This window comes from Vespula pensylvanica, chromosome 1 (genome assembly GCF_014466175.1).
Source record: "Vespula pensylvanica isolate Volc-1 chromosome 1, ASM1446617v1, whole genome shotgun sequence".
NCBI classification, from domain to species: Eukaryota; Metazoa; Arthropoda; class Insecta; order Hymenoptera; family Vespidae; genus Vespula; species Vespula pensylvanica.
The window spans coordinates 8,161,014-8,171,012 of NC_057685.1; the positions used below are offsets into that span (position 1 = coordinate 8,161,014).

The window sequence follows — 9,999 nt, forward strand, 5'->3', positions numbered from 1 at the left end:
CCTGTTGACCCGTTCATAAACTACCCTCAAAATCCTTATCGTATTTCAGAGTCTCTGAGATCATTAGTATCCTGGTGAACTGGGTCGCCAAGGACGACGAGGACGACGAACGAGAAGGGAAGAACGACGTCGATGGAGGTATCCTCATTGCCTCGCGTCCATTCGTCACTCGTTCGATGCGTCGAACGTGCGAACGCAAATTGGAAACGTGAGGTGAAAATACAGGCTCGAGTTGGCTCATTTGCGAGAAGGCGAGTGATCGTGTTGGTTGTGGTGGTGATGGTGGCATAGAGAAAGGGAAAGAGAAAGGGAGAGAGAGAGAGAGAAAGGGAGAGGAAAAGTAAGAGAAGAAAAAGAATAAGAGTGAAGAGGGGAAGAAAAGGGATGGCAAGCGCGATTTGCTAGGAACTTCGGTCCTCGTTTGCCTCGTATTGCGTTCGAATCGTTTGTAGCGTCGAGTCACGATCGGCAGCGAGATAGGACGAGTACGAGAGAGTGAGAGAGTGAGGAACGAAAAAGGCACCCTTCCCATCGACGTTCCCGAGCGACGTGGGTTATCGACGTTCTACCGATCGCGATGAGTTTGCGAAAATCCTGGATATGCAGCAGCGTCGAAGCGAACGGAAGAGTGGCACGCCTCGCGGCGTGGCCACGTATATCGGTTTGCTTTCAGAAAGGTGCGGACGGATAACGTGGTCGCTTCTATCGTTTCCTATCATCAATGACGACTATCACAAAATGGAAAGCGATCTTTCTTCTCCCTTAGATCGATCCAAGTGGCTTCAGCATTTCTTCCTTTTCAATTTATCCTCATAGTTCTGTTATTTCCTCGTCTCTTTTCGTTTTAGAAAATTTATTCCAACCGGAATAACCGGAAACATTGATACATCGAAATCGTTTATTAGAAAATATTTGAAGATAAAGAAAGAGCTTGTTATTATTGAGATTGTAGTTCTACGTAACAGGAGAATCGCGGATCAATTCAAATTTTTGAGGATATGCTATATACATTATAAAACCAACGGAGATAAAAGTCATCCGCAAAAGCGCTTGACTCGTTACTTGATACGTGTTGTTCCTTTGACAAGGACCATTCGGAAACGTTCATCGCGAAGGGTACAAATCGAATCTCGTTGTCGATTCGACTCGTATCGACGTAAATCGTTTCTCTTCAGAGAAGAGCGGAGAGAGGCAGAGAGAGAGAGAGAGAGAGAGAGAGAGAGAGAGAGAGAGAGAGAGAGAGAGAGAGAAAGAGAGAGGGAGAGAGGCAGACAAACAGACAGACAGAGACAGAGAGAGGAAAAGAGAGGGAAAGAGAGAGAAAAAAGGATAGGTAGCGAGAGGTGTTCTTGCGGAACGTGCACGCGCGTGTTATCGCGTTGGTAACACGCGCAGAGAGTTTTGAAAGAGGGAGTGAGATCCATAGATGCACGTGGATTTTCAGCTGCGTGGAGTGTTGCACCTACTCTTGATACCAGTTGTTAACAACATTCAGCTTGTATCTACAACGGCGTAGGTACACACTAGCGCGCACGTTCGAGCAACAACACGCTCGAATAATGGCGGCAGAATTTTCCGTAAACGTTACCGCCCGCGGCGGGGATATCGGAAAAATCTCTACACATATCGAACGAGAGAAAAAGAGAGAGAGAAGGAGTGAGAGAAAGAGGAGGGATAGAGGAAGGTTGGATGGGTGGACGTCAACAGGAATTTTCGAGCTCGTCATCGTTAAAAACCTACCCTCTCGATCGATAATCGTCCTCGAGCATGACGAGGATGCGTTGGTATCGTCGACGATTTTTCTCGTTTCGACCGACCGATCCGCCGATTAAAATTTATTCCTGAGTCTATAACTACGTCAACGATGTATCTATGAATCTATATAGGTAGAAGGTATGTCAGTTGTATTTCGAGCGTACACGCGCACGCACAAACAGATTTCATTCAATCACGTTACTACCGTTCGTCGACAATGAAAATTTTGTTTGATGGATCACTTGATTTTTCGTTTCTACTTCTTGATATTTGATAATTTCTGTTTTCTTTTTCTTTTTTTTTTTTTTTGGTTTTTCATAATATCAAAAGCTATCGGCTAATCATTCTCGTTTTCGATGAGAACGTATAAAAGGATTCACTTAAGAGTTTTTGTCGAAGTTGGAATTTATGTATTTTTCTACGTCAATGAATGGCAAAAAATTGAAAATTTGACGTTCCCCTGTATTTTCGGACGGATTTATTGATTCTTCGAAGTAGAGGGTGCGCGTAAAACGGCGAGCTTCGTAACGCGTTCCGTTTGCTGCGCTTTTCTTGTTAATTCTTGATTAATCGCTCGCGTACCTGCCCCCTTCGTATGTACATACTACGTGGTAGCGTTTAAAATGGCTAGTATGAATAATAGAAAGACTTGTGCACGACTCCGTGCTCGTTTCCTCGAGAAATGTTTACGAGAGCGTAGATACGTATCCTTTAATAAAATATCATAATAAATGAAGTTCGTTGGTCGCCTCAATAATAATAAAAGTTCAAAGACGGAAGCATTATCTCCGCGGATGATAATAAATAAAAGAGAAGAAAACTCTTAAGTGAACTCTTTCATTTGTGAAAGTATAATAAATAAAATATACATAAAGCGAATGTGAAATTTATTATAGTTTTCTGTAAATGTTGTATATCTTTCTATAAAGTGATACATCTCTTTCTTTTCTTTCTCTCTCTTATAATTCATATATATATATATATATATATATATATATATATATATATATACGAAATAAGATCGATTCATTTAAATTATAAGTATTCTTTAATAAAATATTATAATAAATGAAATTCTTTAGTCTCCTCAATAATAATAAAAATTTAAAGATGAAAGCATTATCTCGTAAATGATAATAAATAGAAGAGGAAAAAATTTTTAAACGAACTCTTTCATTCGTAAAAGCGTAATAAATAAAGTATAGATAGAATGAATGTAAAATTTACTATATAGTTTTATATAAGTATCGTATAATTTTTTATGAAATGATACATATCTCTTTTTCTCTTTCTATCTCTCTCTCTATCTCTCTTTTATAATTTGTATACATTTAAATTATAAAATATATTAAAAAGAAGAATAAAATAAATAATAAATAGTTCACGGAACAATATAAATTATTCAATATACATATCTGATAAGATCGATGCGTATAAAGTATTCGTAAACGTAGAAAGTTTCACAATAAACATTTCATAATTGAAGCAAATAAATTATGGTAATATTTTGTCTGATATCCCTTGGATTGTATAATGGGTTTCAGTTCTCTTTGCATTAAATTTATTACATTATCAGTCATGTCAGTTGTAACATTTTGCCATTCTTCTCATAGGACAATTTTTAATTGATGTTTATTGGAAATGTGTCAGGTCCCAACTTTTTTCTTTTCAATAAATCCCATAAAGTTTTAATTAGATTTATGTCAGGTAATTCTGAAGTAGTTCAGAGATGTTGTTGTATATCATAGAGTAACCGTTTTTTAGTATTACAGCAACTTCACGAGTAAAAATATCAACAAAGGAACATTAGATGTCCTTTTCAGAGGACATTTAATCCTCCCGAAATAAATTGTTATTTATTTTATACTTTATTCTAGTACGTTTAATAGTCAAAATATGAAAGATTTATTTAGTTTAACTTTTTGAAAATAAATATAATTTAACAAAGAAGTATATACATACATACAACATATATGTGTGTGTATTTACATATATATATATTTACAGAAAACGAATTTTTATACTAACTCTACATATTTAAAACATAAAAGTTATCAATATTTTAAGACTCGCATAATCTATAGAAATATTTGAAAATCAATTTATTAAAAATAAAGGAAATATATCTATATGATATGATGCTACAGAAACTTTCTGTCGATGCAACAAGGGACACTTTTTCGTAACTTGTCCTTTCTTCACAAAGCACGTGTTTCGAGAGAAAGCAATTTTGTCAAACTTTAAAATGAAATATTTTCATTTTCTTCACCTGGGAATTTTTCACACAAAATTAATCGCTAAGAAAAAAAATCGGATTCGTGTTGGTCCGTATAATGTTTCATCGTATCATGATCTCGAAAAAGGTGTCTAAAATGTGTTCTAAAGCTCACGAAATCTATTCTAACGCCTTTGTCTTCGTACTCCTCGCGCGTCCGCGCGTTAAATGCACCGACGGCGACGACGAATTAAGCAATTACGCTTGCAAATTTTACGAGTGAATTGCAAATACGTCGGTACCGCTCTCTCGTTAAAAGATTCTTAGACGCCTAGAAAACGAATTGACCGTTTTTGAACATAGGAAAACGTTGTTATTTCGAAATTATCAAAGGAATTAAGGTAAAAATTGCCTTCAATATAAATCGTTCAATATATATCGTATTTATTTAAAAATATTTCCAATTCACTGTGAGTTGTTAGAATTTATATGACGAAATTTCCAAATTATCGCAAAATGATATCCGGATATCCGGAGCGAGGCTTCATTTCGAATTTATTTTGATCGAATATAGACATTTATTAATTCGTTATTAATCTTTATCACGCGTCGTCATAGTTCCGTTGATTAATAATATAAATTTATTATAAGACGATAATGATAAGAAAATATATTTATCGCTTTTTCATACGAATTTTTTACGAAGATTAATCGCATAAAACGAATTCGTTCGACCGTATAACAGTTCGAGATAAATAAAGGGAACGATCGAAAGGAATTACAGTCCGTGGATTATCGCAATAGTACATATGTATGTAAGTACAGACATAAGTTGTCTCCCCTAACAGGACGCCGTTGAAAACGATTCTCCGTATTTCGATGATAACTTAGTCAGCTTATGTGAGGGTAGGCTGGTAGATCGGTTCGCACGATAATTCACATAGGAGTCGAGTTATAAGGTGACCAACCATGGAGGAGGTTCGCGTGGCTGGTGGTCATCGCGTTTCTCTTTCCCGTTCTTCCTTCTCCCTTTGGAACGTTTCAGTTGGACGTTTCAGTCGGAGCCATCGGTCGTCCCTTTGCCCTCCGTTGGTACGCATTAGTCCATTATCTTAATCTGGGAGCGCGCGTGGGACAAATAACAGGGTAGCTCACACCCCGCGTATTAGTTGCTCTCTCGTTCCTACTCTCTCTAGAAATTTCTGTGCGTGTACGTGTGCGTGTTGCTCATCACGTGAATGAATAACGGACATACCATGTAGGTCCTCGAAAGTGAGGAGGAATGAAGGTGGATGCCGGAGGTCAATGAGTTCATGCTAGATCGTGGTGGCATGGCGTATGTACGTGTTGCCTTCTCTCTTTCTCTTCTTCGTTCCTTTCTTCCTATCTTCTCTCTCTCTCTCTCTCTCTCTCTCTCTCTCTCTCTCTCTCTCTCTCTCTACGCAGCGGGACGCCGACCCTCTTTCGACTCGGACTCGTATATAATCGTCCGACGCCCCCTTTCGTGAGCGGAATTGTTTAGCCGCAACTTCGTTGTCCCGTCGCGCGATCCTCGTGCCACTTTTAGAACGTCCCACACGCCTTACCTTTGTGTGTGTTTGTTAGTATGTGTGTGTATGCATGTACGTGCTAGGGTGCCATGGAAGGTGTGGTGAGTTAAGTGGACGGACGTTGATTGGGAGATCCTTTTTTTCTTCCTCCATTTTCTCCTCTCTTTGTCTCTCTCTCTCTCTCTCCCTCTATTGCTCTTTCTTTCCTCTATTTCCTTCCTTATAGTCATCCTTGATCGAGGGTAGGCCGGAATCAGGAAATCGCTGCTCTTCAACTTTCTTCGTTGACCCACCTGTCATCTTTTTTTTTCTTCTACGCCATCATTCGAAAGTGTTTTCTGCGATAACGTTCTAATAGCGTAATATATAGTGTGTATACCTATATATGTATGTGTGTGTGTGTGTATATATATATATAATATGTATAACGTATAAATAGATGTGTGTATATATGTGTATGTATATATATATATATAGTATATATACATTATCATTGTTGCGTGCTCGTTGAAAATATTGTAGGATATGTAGGAGATATACGAACGTTAAAACAAAGCGAGTAAACATTCCTACATTTTCATTTGTCTCGTTATTAACACGTTTATTACTACTGTTGTTTTCTAAAAGAATAATATTTTGTTACGTACTTACGTATGTTAAAAATGTTTTTATTTTCTATTATAATACTATGTATGCTCAATTATAAATTTCATATATTTCTTATACCATTCGTTGATCGTGTGTAATACAAAATTATAGTAGTAGCATGGTAATAGTTAAACGTCAATCATCGAACACTTTCTGTAAGATGCACTGGCAAGTTATAATTTCTCTCGAAAATGAATACGTTAATATAAGCGATATGATACTGAGCGCTCCTATATACATACATATGTATTTACGTATATACATTCGTAATACACGTTGTATTCTTGCCGGATATTACAATTGACGGGGGTACGGTTGCGTGATCCTGATACGTTAGATACTAGCATTAATTTCGGTACGATGAGGATGACTGACGTAATTCGCATGATGAATTTGTGTATTGTCAGCGAGCGCAGGTGTTTCTGATTAGTTACATGTAAGTACGTTAATTAATCGTAGTTACTTTGACGACCATTATAGTGGATTAACGAGAGCAATCGAATCGTTTATTATTGGTGGAAAGATATATCACGTCGAGGACGTACACACGTTTGTGCGTGTAAGTGTGCGTGCGGTCGTGCGTGCGTGCGTACGTGCGAGTGTGAGTATAAATGTTTATGCATTTATTAGCTAAACATTGTCTCCTACTATCGCCTAAATATCTAATGAATTTATTTCCTCCCCCCTGTTACCGTCTATCCATCCGTCTGTATATCTGTCTATCTACATCCTTTTTTTAACAATGATATTTTATTTCATTATCTCATACCTTTCATTCTTTTGTTTCTAATGAACGTTAGATTCAACAAAGTGAGAATATTCAGTCCTTATTCTCACACGAGTGGGATGGAATTTTCCGCGAATGAGTTCGTATCCAAAGTTGGTAATTGGTGAGTTTCTAATTGGTCATTATTTCAAACTTTCTCTATGTGGAAATATAATATAAAATTGTAATTTTAGCTTTTAAACAAAGGCTTTTCCACAATGAGCACAGAAATATTTAGATTCTGTCTTTCTTTATCTGGACTAGTCTGTCTATCTTCTTATTTCTTGGCTAGTTTTATAATAACATTTGAAAATTACTCGTTGAGACGAGCAATAGAATGATTAACCGAATTATTACAATGACAAATTCTCAATTTGTTTGTTTCTTTTATCGGCTAAGTTTTCGTATCGTCAAATATTTTTAGTTTTTAGATTGACGAGATTAATATTTGGTCTTTTTTAAATTTAGAAACGAAAAATCAAAACGTCTTGAAGATAATTGTTTGAATTTTTTCATTTCCTTCTTAAAAGAATAATAGGTTCAAAATTATATCGTAAAAAAATAAACGAGACATTTCTCTTTTCTTTTTTTTTATATTGTACTTATAGATATAAAAGACGAAAATATAAGTATAATTTCGAACAAAATCATATTTAAATTTACGTACCAAAAATCCGAAAAAGGAGAAAATTTGGCTGCTACGTTTAAAAATACTTTCGCTAACGTCTACACGGAAGTTGTGATTAGCTTCTATTAACTCGTCGTTCTCCCCTCTCCCTCTCGTTTTATTTGCTATATCAACTAGTGTATTTAGATGCACTAATTACATTCAGTTTAAGTAGATAACTACCTAACCTGCAGTGATGGGCATAAGATAGATAAATATCTCGTTTTCAACAGCTATCAATCATTTTCCACCAATAAAATCTATTATCGTAACACGATAAATACAAGTTATATCATTTTATTATTTATATTTATTAATACGTTTTATATCGTGATGAAATATTGTGTAACTGGTAGCTAACGTAGTAAAAAGTGGGCCGTTGTTGCGTAAATTTGGAATTGAGAAATACATCTAGTGTAAAAAAAATAGTGGACGCAAGTGACCTGTTACAGTTTTCAACTAAGCTTAGAAAGAGAAGAATAAAAGCTGAAAGTGTGACGCGTCATTTTCTGAAAGGTATGCCATTAGCGAAGAGTTGTTTCTATTATATATTTTTTATAACACAATAAACCATATAATATCTTTGTTGATATTTTTGTCAAAAATAAGTCAGGACAAGATAGATTTGCATAAAAAAAATAAATCTTTTGTAAAAAATAATAGACACCAGACACAGTGATCTGTGTCTCCTAGAATGATCAAAATGAAAGAATAAAAATTAGATAGAGAAATGGGCGCTGATTAATTAGATATTATTACTCGTAGACGAATAGCGTTAAAACGCTACGATATCCTTCCATCAGTGATATTTATTAAAAAAAAGTCGCACAAATAAAATAGATATGCATTTGGGAAATAGATCTTTCCTGAGAATAAAAAGAAAAAACTCGTGGATATCTATGATCTATAGCTTTTAGTTATAATAAAAAAAAAAATCAAAAGAAAAAAAAGGAAAGAGAGAAAGAAAAAAGAAGAACGAGAAAAAAGATGAGAGAAAAAAAGAGAGATGCGTCCGATTTTCCGAGAGGTCTGTCGTCGTTCAGTGATGGTCTCTCTCCGGTATATTCGGCCGGTTGGTCGCAGTCGAGATGTGTCGCTCATTGTCGTGCTCGCGAACGGTCGTGATCTAGATATGTATGTATATACATATATGGGAAACGGCAAGGAAGGAAGGAAGCAAGGACGGATGGATGGAAAGGAGAGGTGGAAGAGAAGAGGAGAATGAGGAAGAGGAGGATGAGGATGAAGAGGAGAAAGAGGAGGAGGTGGTGGAGGAGGAGGAATAGGAGGAGAAGGAGGAGGAGGAGGAGAGTACCAAAGTGGGAGGAGGAGAGAGCGCAAGCGCTCGTCCGATCGATGCCCGTCTCTTCCGCGTATAAAGCTCTCGTCCTCGGGGGGCGCGCGACAGTTGCCGTTCCGCATCCGGAACATGCGCCGCGTCGTGGATCAACCGCGTCCACCATTGCTTTCGTTTCTCTCATCCATTAAGCGATCGACGAAACGTTCTCATTTCTAGAAAAAGGCTAGAGAAATCTTTACTCGAGAGAGTTCGTGACAGTGGTCCAGCTGTTCGAGAATAGAAAGATTTTTGCAAGTTTTCTTTTATTTTGTTCCAAGAAAACATAGAAGATTCGGTTATATCTCTGACGAGAAGAACCAACGAACGAATAAATTACTTTACTTTCTAGCAAACTGTAGAAAAAAAATTATATATATATTATATATATTAATATATACATATATATATATATATATATATATATATAAAACTTGGCTTGGTTTTTCTTCTTGACGTTGGAAGTTCCCACTTCTTTTTCGATGTTTTTTCCTATAAACGTCATAAACGTCGATAAGAGAGAAGAGGAATCAACGAAGGGAACTTTTTTAAAGAAGAACCAACCGATATAATTTTATCGGTAATTAATCGCGCTTTTAATCTAGATTATGTGTTTCGGTGCGTCACAGTGACTCGTCACAGTGGTAACAAATCGTTGTTTCATCCGTCTTCGGAAACGTTTCCAATTCGAGAGATCGGACCGATCAAGAAGGTACGCTGGAAAAAGTGGACGTGGAACAAGGAAATTCCGTACATCGTTCTAGAAAGATTTCTTCTATTTAAACCCTATAAGAAAAGAAAAAGGTGTTGGGTCTCGCGAATTTGATCGTAATTTGTCAAGCGACACCGACATTCGTCCCGATCGAGCGACGTCTTTCCGGACATTCTCGGAGTGCCGGTCTTCGGTGGAACGTCCGCTGGACGTCTTGAGCGGCTTAATAAGGGTAGAATCAAGAAGGAGGAGGGGTGGAGGTGGTGCAGGTGGTGCTGGTGGTGGTGTTGGTGGTGGTGGAGGAGGAGGAGGAAGAGGAGGAGGAGGCGGGGGAGGAGGAGGAGGAGGAG

The 9,999-nt window shown here is 37.1% G+C and overlaps 1 protein-coding gene across 1 annotated transcript in view; it reads left to right on the top strand.

The window, feature by feature from the left end:
* The first annotated feature begins 324 nt into the window (after positions 1-324).
* LOC122635529 (protein O-mannosyl-transferase TMTC2-like) overlaps positions 325-9,999 on the top strand; it is a 235,297-nt gene continuing 225,622 nt past the window's right edge. Inside the window, exon 1 of the mRNA XM_043825868.1 lies at positions 325-351. The gene's annotated coding sequence lies outside the window, so the exon portion shown is untranslated. The remainder of the gene's footprint in view (positions 352-9,999) is intronic.